Source organism: Cupressus sempervirens, chromosome 10, assembly GCF_028749045.1.
Source record: "Cupressus sempervirens isolate cs-2001-9-10 chromosome 10, ASM2874904v1, whole genome shotgun sequence".
NCBI lineage: Eukaryota > Viridiplantae > Streptophyta > Pinopsida > Cupressales > Cupressaceae > Cupressus > Cupressus sempervirens.
This window is the reverse complement of record NC_143127.1, coordinates 120,347,743-120,363,773: the sequence shown is the minus strand read 5'-3', so window position 1 is coordinate 120,363,773 and position 16,031 is coordinate 120,347,743. Positions and strand designations below refer to the sequence as shown.

General features: G+C 32.5%; 1 pseudogene across 1 annotated transcript; it reads left to right on the top strand.

Moving 5' to 3' along the window:
• Positions 1-3,137: 3,137 nt before the first annotated feature.
• On the top strand, positions 3,138-7,809 carry LOC149532889 (beta-glucosidase 12-like; annotated as a pseudogene). Its single transcript, XR_016356929.1, has 12 exons — positions 3,138-3,388; positions 4,621-4,679; positions 4,811-4,886; positions 4,976-5,053; positions 5,151-5,238; positions 5,360-5,611; positions 5,894-6,009; positions 6,196-6,416; positions 6,532-6,563; positions 6,677-6,779; positions 7,299-7,407; positions 7,488-7,809. The product of XR_016356929.1 is annotated as a beta-glucosidase 12-like (transcript).
• The last annotated feature ends 8,222 nt before the right edge of the window (positions 7,810-16,031 follow it).

Genomic DNA, 16,031 nt, shown 5'->3' with positions numbered 1-16,031 from the left:
TGCTCCAGGTCATGACCATGGTGGAAGAAAATAGTTTCAGGCATGATTAAAGAAAGTTCCACTCGCAGGAAAGCCGTCGTTCATGAGTTGAGAATCTCCTGCCCCAAGAATTTGCATTAATAAGCGGAACATATGTATTACACTTTGAACTTGCATGAACACTTATCATCTTCTTGTCTTGTTATTGCAGGCACAGGTTATGAAACCAGAGGAGGATTCCACGTGGATTACAACTCACGAGTCTAAATCGAACAGAGAAAATGACACTCGAAAAGAAGAATGTCAAGAGTGCAATACAAGCAAATAACCACAAAACACAACATTACAACTGCAGGACAGGAACTTAAAGCCTGAAGTTTTATTAGGTATTCCCATTTTTGCAAGATTTGTGCAACGAGATCGTGGGCAGAAGTCTTCACGCGCAGAAGAGCAGATAAACACTGTCGGGAATAAGAGAAGGAGTTATTGTGAGTTGCTAATGGAAGGATGAGTTCATAATATAAACTTTGTTCATACCATACGATGGCATATCCCGCATTTTATAAGGAGAACATAGCGCGTGAGAGTTTGATTATGTCTTGTTAAAATTAAACATTGAATTAGTTGATTTGTGAAGGGTTGTGATGTTTGGTTTGACAACCAACATCCTTTCATGTTTTATAAATGTAGGGTGTAAAATCATACAAAAGATATAATTTTTTCAAGACAACATATATTATCAAGATTTTCTTTCATACATTAAGCACACATTTTTCAATCTCTTCAATAAGAAAGAGTTGAAATATTGAGCAAAACGGATAAGAGTTGAGACCTATTGAACTTAATTATTTCTAAGACTACCTGTAGTTGGTTCTTATTAGATAGAGCTCCAACAAGTTCTGAGAGTCTTCAATATGAATTACTGCTGCATCAAACCAGTAAGGAATTTATTTTGTTTTAGAGTTGGAGAGTATATGTCTCGTCTTTTATGATTTTGATGATTATATGTTTCTAATTTGATATTTCAATCAGTGCATTGAATTGTTTTAAGCCATTCGGATTTGATCAATACAAATATTGTAGGATATATAATCTTTCTTCTATTTGACGCTGTTTTATCCATATTAAGGTTAATTTATTACAGACTGATCTGAATATGCAAAAGCGAATCAATTCATGACATTGCAATAATCAAGTTATTAACCTATATAGTATCATTAATATCATTAAGTTGTATGTAAAGAATATATGTTTGACTCTATTACCCATTAAGATTTGGCACTAATCATTAATCTATTCATAAATCCTTAGACTTATATGCTGGCAATCTTTTTACTCTTTTCTTTTGAAGGAAATTAAATCATATTCATAACAGTAATTTGTTTTAAATCTTTTTCTTTTCAGTAACATATAACATTTTAAATAAAGTAATTGAAGTTTGAAGATATATAATTCAAAACGTTTCTTTGATACTTGCCAATTGAAGAATTCATTTGATTGCTGTAATCCGCTATAAATCATCTTGGAATTAAGTTTTGCCATCCAGGATTTAGATAAACAGGCCTTGGTCCAGCAGAACCAAAAGCGTAGAAGATTGGGATCAATTTTGTCAAAAAAATCAGTTAGATACCCAGCATCGTAAGTTTCTAACCGGTGATGTTGGGAACCAACAGGGTCGAGAGTGGCTTTCAGCCCCAAAGTTAGGTCTGAAAATTTATGAAGTGACAAAGCAGGCCAAATAAAAGACACCAAGAAATATTCCAATCGAGCCGTACAAAGAATCTCCTCCCTGAAATCTCCGATTCCGCTGAGCCCACTTCCAACTAGATCTTCCACCCGACAACCCAATAAAATGGCGTCAATTCTCCGTCTCAACGCTCTACCAATTGTCCTAGAAGCATTCAACTGTCAAACAAGCACATTGATGGCCAGAACGTTTTCCCAGCAAAAAGCTCCGCTGCCACACATTTTTCATCGGACGATATTTTTCACTTTTTTTAATTTGTGCACATGAAAGACTCCGTCATCTGGGGCAACTCCAGATCTTCTTCTCTACTATAGAAAAGGGTTTTTCCGAAACCCACAGGCTAGTTGATCGCTGGAGAGAATAAAATGGCTTCAGTAGCCCCGGCAGCTTCATCCACAACCGGTCTTCACGTGCCCTGCCGTAAAATTTCATATGGATCCGCCAGATCATCTTCTTCTGTGTCCCGTCTCGCACTGCCAGCAAAACCTTCTTTTTCCCGGGGTTCGATCTCTGCACGTCATGCAAATCCGCTCTTTGAGAATATCGACAAGATAGGGATCCTTACCATTTATCGGCTAAAACTTTACGGCGTGAGACAAATTCCTAAAACTTTGAACAAATTCCGGTTGGAGTGAACTCCAACGGGAAAGCCTATAGGCTAATTATATAATTGTTTACAATTCTTATCATAATGTAAAAAACAATTATATATAATTTGGACACACTGTGATCCACCTGCCCTAGTTCCGTAGTCCTCATGAAATAGAAAACATATTACATATTTAGATAAACCTAGTAGTCAAAATGATCATTATCTTATCGTGGAATAATTTGCCAAGTTGCAGGAGAGGCAGCAGTCCAACCATATCTTTTATTTCACCATCGACACACGTTTCTCTACAATTTATTCAAGGATACGAGATATAAAAAGATGGTATTTGTTTGTTATTACATTTAATTCATTTTTTTTATTGTCATAAGGGATTGTGAACGAACAATCAATTTCAAAAATATTTTATTTACATACAATATGTAAACGAACAATCAATTTCAGATTGTGAAGACATCATTTTATAATGTGAAACACATATTCATCTGTTAAATTTAATTCAAAATAAATATAATTTTATCATTCTTAATGGAAGCTTGCACGTGTTATCTAAGAAAATGATATAAACGTTGGTATGTTCTGGTAAGAAAAATGATATATATGTTGGTGTTTATTGACTCACCTATCTTTTTTGTGGATTGTAGCCTTTCTTAATGCTTATCTTTAAATGTGGAAGGGCCGTGTTAAATGTCTCTTCCAATAGTTGAATAGAAATCAAATAACACTTATGGTCAAATTCAAAGTCTAGTATGTGGGCCTCCTTTGATTTCCTCTATAAAAAGAACCCATGCATGGCATATATAACTCATTGTGTGTTTAGTTTAGTAGAATGAATAGCAGAATGGGGTGGAGAGAAGCTTGTGTAGTGGTTTGTATGTGGTGGATGTTATTGCTTAATGTATCAGGTGAGGAGGAGATAAGAGTGTTAACTAGAAGTGGGTTTCCAAATGGATTCACATTTGGTACAGCCTCTGCTTCATATCAGTATGAAGGAGCCGCAATGGAAGGAGGAAGAGGCCCAAGCATTTGGGATACTTTTTCTCATACTCCAGGTTAATTTCTTCTAAACATTTTATTATCTCTAGAGATCTTTCATTTCTATCTATTGAATTTTTTTAATACAGCTTATTTTATACGCTTAAATCAAGATTAATTGTTATTTGTTATGATTAATTATTATTATCATTTATTACATTCGAAGAGACTGCAACTAAAAATCTCATAAAGTTTAATTGTTTAATGATCAATTAGAATTGATATATATTTTTCATTTAGCAGTGTAAATTGATTATATCTATAGCTTTATATATGGAGAAGTATCTTCCTATTCTTGTCACACATCGTGTTATCATGTTAATATCTTTAGATCTGATTAAATTTGGACTTTCAAAGGTGTGTTTTTTTTTTCCAGTTTGGACTCTGAGGCTATGCATTTTTTTATTAATTTTAGCAAGATTATGTGACAATGTGTTGTTCAAATTTTTACGTGTTGAGTAAGAAAACTGCGAAGTCCATCAACTTCTCCATTTGAGCTGCACTAGCCAAGCTTATTTGTATTTCAGTCACAGGCTTATAGAATAATGTAATACAATAATTGTATTGCATAGCTGAAGCTCACTTTGCTGCTGTAAAAATAAAGATATTAATAACAATATTTCTTATTCATGTGGGTGTAATCGATTTGATGAATTATATAATATATATTTTAATTTTGTAAATAGTTTTTCTGTATTTTATGTTTAACAATTTGGACTTTTTAGAGTCTGATTTTTTCTATCTATTTTTTAGTAAGATTATGCAGTGTTTTGTTAAAATTGAACTTTTCAGATATGATTTTTTCTCATTTATTTTTTGTTTCTTCAAATCATTAAAGAACTGAAGTCAAATATTGTATTAATATGTATAAAATAAGATATACATAAGCCTTAATATAAGGTCACAATGGTTCCCCATCTCAGCTATAATGATTCAGCTTGAGGCACTAATTTTTCTTATAGAAAGATTCCATGGACTTTTTATTACTCTTTATCTTGTTATCTCTCCAAATACCTTATTTCCCAATCTCCTTATTTATACCACAAATCCCCATCACTCAATACAACCTTTACCACTCCATACAAATCCTATTACTCCAAACCTTTTACATTTCCCAAAAACAACTTATGACTCCCTCTTATGACTCGAAAACAATCCTTTATTACCTTTCCTTTTCTAAATATATATTTCTTCCTTCTAAGTTTTAAATAATGATCACTATTCAATAAAATGAATAAAACTTGTGTAGGGAAAATTGCTAATGGAAGCAACGGAGATGTAGCTGTGGATGAATATCATCACTATAAGGTGTGTTACTTACAACATTTGATTCAAATCACATTTACTTCTTATACATGAAGATCACGAATCTACTTTTTTTAATGTTTTCAGTCTCCAAATGAATTTGATGTTTTTATTTTGGACTCTGTGATTTGTAGGAAGATGTGAAACTAATGAAGGACATGGGCTTGGATGCATATAGGTTTTCCATATCCTGGTCACGGATATTACCATGTAAGTCAAATTTTTTAGACCCCTAAACAAAATTGACTAACAATCAGCAGTGCCTTTCTTAAAAAAGTTTATTATTTTGGTTAGAACAGATGGCACAATCAAAGGTGGAATTAACAAAGTTGGAGTGGCCTACTACAACAACCTTATCAATGAGCTCCTAAAACATGGTAAAATTCACAACTTCCTATGATCGATGTAGAAATTACTGTGATTTTGTTTCAAGCCATAATCAACTTTTATCATAACCATCTTTTATGTTTGCAGATATAAAGCCCTTTGTGACTCTGTTTCATTGGGATCTTCCACAAGCTCTGGAGGACAGCTATGGAGGCTTTCTCAGCCAAAAAATAGTGTACGAAACCCTTCCAAATCATGAAATCATTTTTTGCATCTATGCCCATATAGTTTACTAATTGATTTCATTGATTACCCATTTAATGAGGTTAAAGAGACCAGACATCTTATATATGCAGGAAAGATTTTGAAGCTTACAGTGATTTTTGCTTTAAGAGTTTGGGGATCGAGTGAAGCACTGGATTACTCTAAATGAGCCTTATACCTACGCTTCTGGAGGATATGATACTGGCACATTGGCACCTGGCCGCCATTCCTCTTCTGATGGAAATTCAAGCACAGGAAATTCAGGAACAGAGCCTTATATTGTCGCCCATAATCTTCTTCTTTCCCATGCAGCTGCTGTCAGTGTTTACAAGACCAAATACCAGGTGATTCATTCTTTTTCCTAAAAAATATTGTTCTATATATAATTGTTGTTTTGTTGAGATTTATTATTATTATTATTATTAAGTTCAATTAGACTAGAACCCAAACCTCTCAAATGAAAGGTTCATAATTTATCATTGTGTTGCAGGTTGCCTAAAAATTATAATTTTATTTTATAAAAAGAAAGACTACATAAGTACAATAAGTAAAAAGTACAGATAAAAACATAAATAAAACAAAACGAAGTCTTACAATTCGCGCTAATCTATTATTTTCATGTGCAGGCCAAACAAAAAGGATTGATTGGAATTACATTGTTAAGCAACTGGTTCCTTCCCCATTCAAAATCACATTCTGATCAGAAAGCCGCCCAAAGGGCCATAGATTTTATGTTTGGTTGGTAAGAAAATATCATTTCAAAAGTCTATTAATTTTATTTTTCATTTAAAATTTTAATAGATCTGAATTAATGATCTAAAATACTGATTAAAAATCAAATCTTACACTGATTGCAGAAATAACATATGATGATTAAAATTTACTAAATTCCATTGTTAAATGTCTGATTAGCACTACATATTTACAGGTATATGGACCCAATTACAAAAGGGGAATACCCATCAATAATGAGAACTCTTGTTGGCAAGCGTTTGCCCAAATTTAGTGCCCATCAATCTGCTAAATTGAAAGGTTCATTTGATTTTCTGGGCTTGAATTATTACACAAGCAGCTACGCCATTGATGTTCCAGTGCCACCAAACCCCATGAACACCACCTATACATTGGACTCCCAAACTAATCTAACAAGTACAATTTTATTAAGTTTTTCTTCTTTCTTTCTCAGTTTAAAAAAATAATAATTAAAAAAAAAAAAAAAAAATTGACCTAATTTTAATCCATATTACTGAAAAAATGGTTTCAGGTGAGAGAAACGGTATGCTCATCGGACCAGTGGTAAGACTTTCAAAACTCATTAAAAATTTTAAAACTATTTTATTAAATAAGTAAAAATATTATTGAAATTCCTGGATGCTAACGTTAATTTTTTCCAATTGATGGGACACCAGGCAGGATCAGACTGGCTCTACGTATATCCACGTGGAATAGCAGAGTTGTTAAACTACATCAGACATAGATATGACAATCCACTCATTTTCATTACAGAGAATGGTAAGACATTTTATATGATGGAATATATAAAAAGCATTATGTGGAATTGTATTAATAGAAGCAAATTTTAATGTTGTTTGTTGTTTAAATTGTATATTTTAATTTTCAAAATTTTAGAAGGTTTATTTAAAATTGGATTATTATTTTTATATGAATTCATATGGATCATTATAACAAATTAAAATTTAGAATATGTTTTTTGATGATGGATTATAGACCGTGATCTAAAAGTTGATTTTAAAAATCTTAAATAATCAAAACTACACAACATTCATGTGAATTGTGGAAATATAACAGTTTTAATTATAATTTTTGAGTTAAAATGAAAGAAATTATTGTATTTGGATAATTAATAAATCTACTTCTATATAATTGTTTACTAAAAAAATAATATGTATCAAAAAAATTTATTGTTGCTATTAATAATTTTTACTAGAGCTAAATCTTATTTGGATATTTTTTGAAAAAAAAGGTATTATTTTTTAAATTAATAAATTGGAGAACGTTTTTATTTTATAGGAATTGATGAAAAGAACGATGATACACTATCATTGACACAAGCACTTAATGATACTTGGCGCATTGACTTTCATGCAAAGCATTTATCATTTGTTCAACAAGCAATAAGGTAAATCTTGTATATATATAATTTTTTAGCTTTCTTTTATTATTATTTATACTAAAGCATGATAATGGTTTGAATAACAGGGGTGGATCCAACATACAAGGTTACTTTGCATGGTCTTTGTTAGACACCTTTGAGTGGGCAAATGGCTACACAGTTCGTTTTGGTCTTCATTACATAGATTATAAAAATAATTTAGCCCGATATCCTAAAGAATCAGTCTATTGGTTTCGTAGTCTCTTGAAATAAAGTACTACAAGGCTTATCATAGAATGTAAGAATAAATCTATGTCCAAAAGCACCACTATTGGTTTACTTGATTCTTGAAATAAAGCACTAAAAAGTCTATCCTTTGCAAATCAATAATTTGAGCTTCTCCTATTAAGGAAAATATATTGCAATTCTCATACTGTCTCATTTACATTATTTTATTTTATTTTAGTTTAATAATGGTTAATATTTTTTGCTAATATTTGAATTTTTAATATTTATTTTGTATTAATTTAAAATTAGTAATAATAAAAAAAACCCAACCCAAATAGTAGAGACATTTGTAAGCTACTACAAAGATATACTTAATAACTACGAGTTCTTTGATCTATCAGCTCAAAATAATATGTTAAGGATGATTCCAAAATTAATAACAAAAGAAGACAACAATTTTTTAAATAAACCATTTACATTAGATGAACTAAAATAAACTCTCTTTAGTACAAATCTAGACAAATCCTCGGGCCTTGATGGTTTCAAGCCTTTTTCTTTCAAAAATGTTGGAATATAGTGGGAGAAGACCTATGGAAAGCCATCAAACAAACCAAAAACTTAGAATCCCTATTAGTAGAAATCATTAACACCTTCATTTGCCTCATTCCTAAATAGGAAAACCAAGAAGATCCTAGAGATTTTCACTCTATATCACTTTGTAATACCATATACAAAATATTAACAAAAAACTCTAGCTAACATATTAAAATTGGTACTACCAAAAATGATATTAGAAGAGCAAATAGGTTTTGTCCCCAATATATCAATACTAGATGGAATAATTATCATCCAAGAGCTAATTGACTCAACTCAAACAAGAAAGAATCATGTATGCTAATGAAACTTGACATCCAAAAGGCCTATGATAAAGTGCACTAGAGATTCCTATGCAAATCATTAGAAGCATTTGGATTCTCTCATCAATGGACTAACCTAATTTTTAACTACATATCTACCCCAAGAATTTTGCTCCTTATCAATGGTACTCTTGAAGGTTTCTTCAATAAATCTAGGGGCATTAGATAAGGTGACCCGATCTCCCCTTTTTTGTTTATATCATCATGGTTGAATCCTTCAACAGAACTATAAAAAAAGCCCAGTCAAAATCAAAGATAAAAGGGATCTCGATTACATAAGGCCTCCCAAATGTTACCCATCAACAATTCACAGATGACACTACCCTCCCTAGAGAGAGTTCTATGCAAGAAGCTAGAAATTACAAACAAATAATTAACTCATAGATGAGAGCATTGGGACAAAACTCAATCTCAAGAAATAAAAAATCTTCTTCTTTAACACTAAACTAGAAGCTGCAAGAAACATATGTGAGTTGATGGGATATAGGAAGGGCACCTTCCCATGAAAATATATTGGTATCCAATTAGAAAAAGGCATCCGGGACAACAAATCTTGGAACCCTATCCTTGAGAAAATTGATAATTAAGTTGAAAGTTGGAAAGGCAAATGGTTAACCAAAGTAGGAAGGGTCACCAAAATTAAAGCTTTTCTTTCAGCAGTACCTACATACCAACTTTCCTACCTCCCCTTACCTAAAGGTATCAAGAGATAGACAAAAAACTTAAAGACTTCTTTTGGAAAGGAATAGAGGAGAAGAAAAAAATTGCTTTAGTTAAATGGGAGAACTTATGTAGACCAAAAGTTCAAGGATGGCTTGGAATAAATAACTTAAGTTGGCAAAATGAAGCCTTGGGAGAAAAAATAGTTTGGATTATGTATCATGAAAAAGATAGAAAATGGGCAAAAATCCTATATCTAAAATACCTTAGTAGCATAGACCCCCTCTCCCTCTTTCGAACCCTCAACCCTCCAAGAGGCTCTGAAACTTGGAACTTTATGATGCAATGCAAACTTATAATTAGTAATAATCTAACATGAGACATAGGTCTCATATTAGATGCTTTATTTTGGAAGGATTCATGGGATGGGCTCCCCCCCTGGATAATTCCCATCTCTCCCATAATATTAAAAATACCTTAAAAAATATATGGGGCTCAAAAGTTGAAAACTATAAGCACAAAATAAATAATGAATGGACTTGGAAGCCGGTAGATGGGGGGTAAAAGTACAAAGCTATGTCACCTTTCAGGCTGACTTATCAGAATGACTGAATTTGAGTATTTCTATCCAAAAATCAAATTTTCTCAAACATATGATCTAGATAAGTTCATTCTAGCTAAGTTATATATGGTCTCACACTTTTCAAATTGGAAATGTTTATTAAATGCATGTTTTATACTAGTTTGTATCCAATTACTAAAGTAATAAAATTATTTCAGAAAACTAACATTTCAATAACTCTTACTATTTTCTATGATATATTTTTAGTAACATATCAACACCATTTTATAAAGCTCAAAGTCAAGAATATTATGATATAGAAATTATAGTGTTTTAATTAAATATAGTATAATGTAATTAAAAAATTCTACAAGCATGTATTTTAACATTAAAAAAGATGTTGATTTTGAGAAATAAAAAATATTAAATCATATCAAAAAAATCTAAAATTTTTATGACGTTCTAGAGGAGAGAGTCCTCTTTCAGAACGTATATTTTTTCTTTTGGTTAAAATAGATTTGTTTTGAAAAATGAAACTATCGGTTTCATGTGAGTTGAAATTTGAATCATTATAAAAGAGAAAATATGGGTCTAAAGTCAATTTTTATTTTTGATTGTTCTAGCTATATATGTTATCTATAACATAGTCTGAGATCACATGGAAATAAGTTTATTTCCATATAGTTATATGCTGGGAACTAAAACCCTAATTTTCATTATTTTTCAACATCTAAAAAATTAGGAAAACATATCAATTCTTATTCCAAATAATTATTAAAAATTATAATCCTGAAATTCATCCATTTCTACAAATTTCATTAGTTTACTTCATTTTCAAATTCTAAATAATAGTACCAATTTTATGTCATTGAAGGTTAACAATTATATGTTTGTTAGCCTTTTCCTTTACAAAAGGGTGACATAGGTTTGCGCTTTTACCCCGAGACTGACTTAACTGAACAAGAGAAGCAAGCCTATGAATGTGGGTAGTGGTACAAAAAATAATACTTACTGTTGATTGGTTTACCAAGATAGGCTTTGAAGGTCCATCAAGATGCCCCCTACACAAGTCAAGCACTGAAATGACATAACACTTGTTATTCAAAAGCAATTTCACCAAAGTATGTTGGTTATGGCTTTGTAATAAACTCAATTGGTCAATAATAATTTGCAACAACATGTGGGACCATCTCAAAAGTTGGACAAAAGACGGGTACTCAAGGATATACAATAACCTCTAGAAAATATCCCCTTCTATACTCTAATGGGAAATATGGAAATAAAGAAATAGACAAATTTTTCATAATGAAGAAATGCCAATCCAATCCCTCCAAAACAATATAGAATCTAGTATAACAAAAGTCCTAAACAACAACTTGTTGAGCTGTCATTTTGCACAATGCTTAATGACATGAATCCTTTCAAACTCCTCTCTTGAAAGGCTAATCTAGGATCAACTCCAAGGTTCTAGACGATCTTGTGACCTACTAGAATCTGCTCAATAGAAGATAAATGTGAGTGTTCACGAGTAGACCTTTGCTAGTTCTGACCAATTTTAGATAAGATGTTCAGTCAGCTTGCTATTTCAAAATTAACCTCAAAATAAATATATTTATGTATTTTTTCTGTTTATGATGAATGAAATTTAACAATGCAACTATATGAATTCCTAAATTAACCAAGTGTTTTGAAAAGAAAATAACAAAGATCTAGGGTAATTAGAGATTAAAGAAAATGACTTTGAAAGGGAAATTCCTAATAGACATAAACCATGGTAACAACACATCTACGAATTAAATTTTTGAAAAAATTGGGTAGGAAACCAATGCAAATAAGAATAACACTTCTTTAAATCCACTGATGCAATCGTCGATGCGAACTAGTAATAACTATAAGATGTTTCACTTCTCATCAAATTGCAAGGCCACAGAAAGTGTGCTCATGCGAGACAAGAACCTATTTAGGAACATTGAATGATCTCTTCTCCAACTTGGTACGTCAACAAAGTTTGTTAACACATGACAAACACTAGAATTAAAAGATCGCTCAGTCAAAATAACACAATAAAACCATTTTCCTTAATAATTCATGAACATACATTCACAAAATATAACACACTTCGACAAGAATAACTACACTCAGAATGAGAGCACCAATAACATATATTATTGTATCAAAATAAAGGCCAGGAATACATGTTACATTCTTAAATTTATAAGAAATCATTTGCTCAATTTGTGTTGAGAGTGAGAGATATTTTAATGCAAACATCTGCTACTAAATTAATAAAATAAATCTAATTATATACAAACTGACTCTCTAAATGGTGCTAAGTATGACTTCATCCTTGTTTATATCAATTTATGGGTGCATGAGCCTTTACATGACTTAAAGAAATAAAATAAGGAGTAGATAAGAAGAAGGAAGCTGTAAGAGGATCTGAGAGTCACTAGAAACTCTAAAAATGGAAGCTTGGCCTTCTTTGGGTGTTTCTACGAGTTGAACTACCATCACAATGCATTTTCGGTGCATGGAAAGCTCTAAATTTGGAACTGGTAGTTAATTGTTGGCGCACTACTTCTTCTTCAAAATTGCCAACGCACCTCTATGAGAAATGCACCTTGTGCACCTTGGAAACAATTTACATCATCTCGATCGCAACAATGGTTTCCAAAGACAGAATTGACAATCGAACACTAGTCCAAATAATGGAAGCATTCTTGCATATATTAATAGCAATAATGCTTAGTATGTGGACATCAATCAGTATGAAAGTAATTAGAATGTACCTAACAATGATGGCTCATATTACGATGGAAATCAAAAAGTGAATTATAATTCACAAGGAAATAATTATGAGCTGCTTGTGCAATTTAATGCTATGCTGCTAGAATCTTATGATTCTTCACAAAACACAGGAATGGAACCACAAGTCAACAAAGAATTTTCTTTCCCATTCAATCAAGAACCAGATACTCAACTAGAAGAGATGTTTGCTTTCCAAAATGAAAATCAAAATAATTACAATCTACGAAATCAGAAAGAGCCTATGACAGATGGGATTCCTCCAGCATTGCAACCAACTCCTCTAGATCAAGAGCAAGTAACAATCTAGTACCAATCGGACCCCCATATGAAGGACATCAAAATCAAAACCAAGGGTATGTGCCTATAATCTTGAAGAATCTTTCAAGGTCTACCAAAAAGTATACTGTTGTGGAAGATTTGAAACGAACCAACCTAGACTTAGATCAATCCAACCTAGTTATTGTTGCTTTAAATGTTGTTAGTGCTAGATTAGGCATAAAGTGGGAAAAGTAGGTCTTACAACCTTTAAGGATTGGGAAAGGGTAGAAATATGCCTAAATTAGTTCCTAGGATGTTTCTAGATCATTCTAGGTCAATTAGAGGTCCTTATCATGATTATAGCAAAAAGATGTAAAAGTTGTCACATGTTGCTTGACAATATTTTGAAAATTACATGACAACAAGCAATAAGATTGGATTCTCTTTGAGGCATCATTGTGGGTAGTTTCCATAATGGAATAAAATCAAGGGTAGGGAATATTTAATCTTCTAGGATCCCATTTCTTGAGGCAGTGTGTGATGTAGTCAAAGTTTGAAAGTGGAAGAGAGCTGCAAAAATTGTTTTAGAGTGATAGTCATCTTGCATTGAGAGTAAAAGCATTTTTATGGATTGATTTGTGTGAGTTAGTGTTGGATTTTTTTATAGTCGATAGATCCAATAATTTTATTGTTAGTAACTAAGTTGATTTGAGCTTATTAGAGTAGGTTGAGAAATTATTTTGTAAATGGATATGTTGTTGGGGCAGTAGTTGACAGTTTTTGGGTTTATGGCTCCCTCATAGTTCCCTACCATACAAATTATTACTGCTCATAGGAATATTTTAGGTAATGCATTGGAGGTTATTTATGCAAAAGGAGGATCTCTAAAATAAATATTAGCTATTTTTAACATCATGTCGTAGGTGAGATCAACAAGCATGACTAGGTACATGATAGTGCAAAATTGGTGTGTATGTGCAGGTGAAATAGTGAGGGCACTAAACAGTATGGTTTTGGAAGCCTAGAGGTCCTATAGACATCTATGAGTGAGATTGGACTTGGCCAATCCATTAAGTTATATTTCCAAGTAGAAATAAGGAATCAACACAATTTTAGCCTTATTAGCCCTAAATTTTAGGAATCCATTGTATGGATGACATAGAGACTTAAGACCACCAAAATATTGAAGGTATTTGAAAAGGGTATCCGAATATCTAGTTTTTTTTGGGGTTATTTGGAGGTTTTTAGAAATAATTGGGAAAAAAATCCAATGACTAGGGCTAATTGATCAATTAGGTCCATTAGGTCAAAACCGTAGTAAATCTAGAACTCGATAGGAAAAAAAAAAATGCCCAGGTCAAATGGAGTTACTTAGAAGTCAAGTAAGTATTTTTATGATGGATACACCCCCTAAAACACTTGTGAAAGTCATTTGATGAAGTTTCCTTTGCAATCAACCAAGGAAGAGTGAAGACTTGAAACACTCTAATTATAGTTATCCCTTAAGGTGGAGCACAAAGGAAGTCACTTATAGAGTGGAGTTCAAAAAATATTAGGTTATAATTTCCAAGACTTATAAGGCCCTAGAAAGGAGCTTAGGATTTAGAGGACTAGGTCTAGAATAGCCTAGTTAGCAATTCTATAAACACATCTTGGAGAGATCCTATCACTTTGGTATTAGAGACTAGTTGAGATTAGGCTTGTAGTGAATTTCTTTTAGGAGAAGAAGAATCAATTGGTGAATCCATAATGGTTACCAATACAAAACTTCCTAAAAAGGTAGATGAGAAAGAAGAGGAGAATAGATTACTCAAATATAGGCTAGCTCAATTCGAGCAAAAAGTAGATGAGAAGATCGAAGAAGTCAAGGACAAGGTTGAAGAAAAAAATAAAGAATAAAAGAATAAGGAGGTTGAAATTAAAGATGAGGTCCTTGAACCACACCCTATACTCACAGAAGAGCCATTCCTTAAAGCATTGAGGGCCTTAAGTGACAAGACTCTAGAATGCATTCCAATATTTAGTGGTAAGATGGAACCTGAGGTAGTCCCAGATTGGATAGAAGGACTAGAAAATAATTTTGAATGTAATGGCATAAATGAAGCTTAGAAGGTTAAAGTTACAAAGGTTAGATCAAGAGGGTCTGCACTCACTTGGTGGAAGTTTATCCAAGATGAGAGAGAGAAGGAAGGAAAGAAGCACATTGCCACATGGAAGGCTATGGTTGCAAATATTAGAGATGATTATGTACTTGAGGATTATGAAATTAAATTACATAAAATGAGACAAAGTCTTAGATAGAGGGGCTTGGATGTGAACTCTTATATTGAGGAGTTTCAGAGATTTTGTATGAGGTCAAGAGTTGCAGAAGATGAGAAAGTGAAATTTGAAAGGTATTTAATGGTCTCAAGTGGACTATACAAGATGAAATGAGTCTTTAGACTCCTAATATAGTTTAGAAATGCCACCAAATAGAAGTAAAGGTTGAAGAAAATTTAAGGAAAAATCAATATTCAACCACTACTAGAGGTCAAGGTAAAGGAAGAGACAATAGAGGACAAGGAGGTGGATATGGTGGTAGAAGTTCTGAGACTAAGGATCAAGGAGAGACCAAGCTTATTGAGCAGCAAGAAGGAAGTTAAAATAGAGGTAATTATAATAGAGGAAGGAACTCTAACAAAAATTAGAGAGGAATAAATAATGGTAAAGGCAAAGGTTCTTACTTTGCAACTATGAAACTTGTTACCACTACAACCAAATGGGGCACCCTTCATATAGATGTCTAGAGAAATGATCTACTTCTCATGGAGGTGATATGAGGGTAAATTATGTTAAAGAAGAGGCTAGTGGTGGAGTTAAACATCCTGAGGTACCCCTAATATCAAAAGAAGGAGAGAACTTGATGATGAGGAGGAACTAGTAAAAGAGGAACCTAGTTAGAAGGTCACTGTTTAGAGTGAAATGCAAAATCATGGGAAAAGTTTGTAGAGTCATCATAGACTCAGGGTCTACTAACAATATAGTGTCAAAGGAGGTAGTTAACAAGTTGAAGTTGAAAAGGATACCCCATCATAACCCATACATGGTCACTTGGCTAAATAAAGGACACCATGTCTTAGAAAATGAACAAGAATGGGAAGAGTTTTCTATTTGGCAAGTACAAAGAAAAAGTATTGTATGACATCCTACCTATGGATCCATATCACCTACTACTTGGT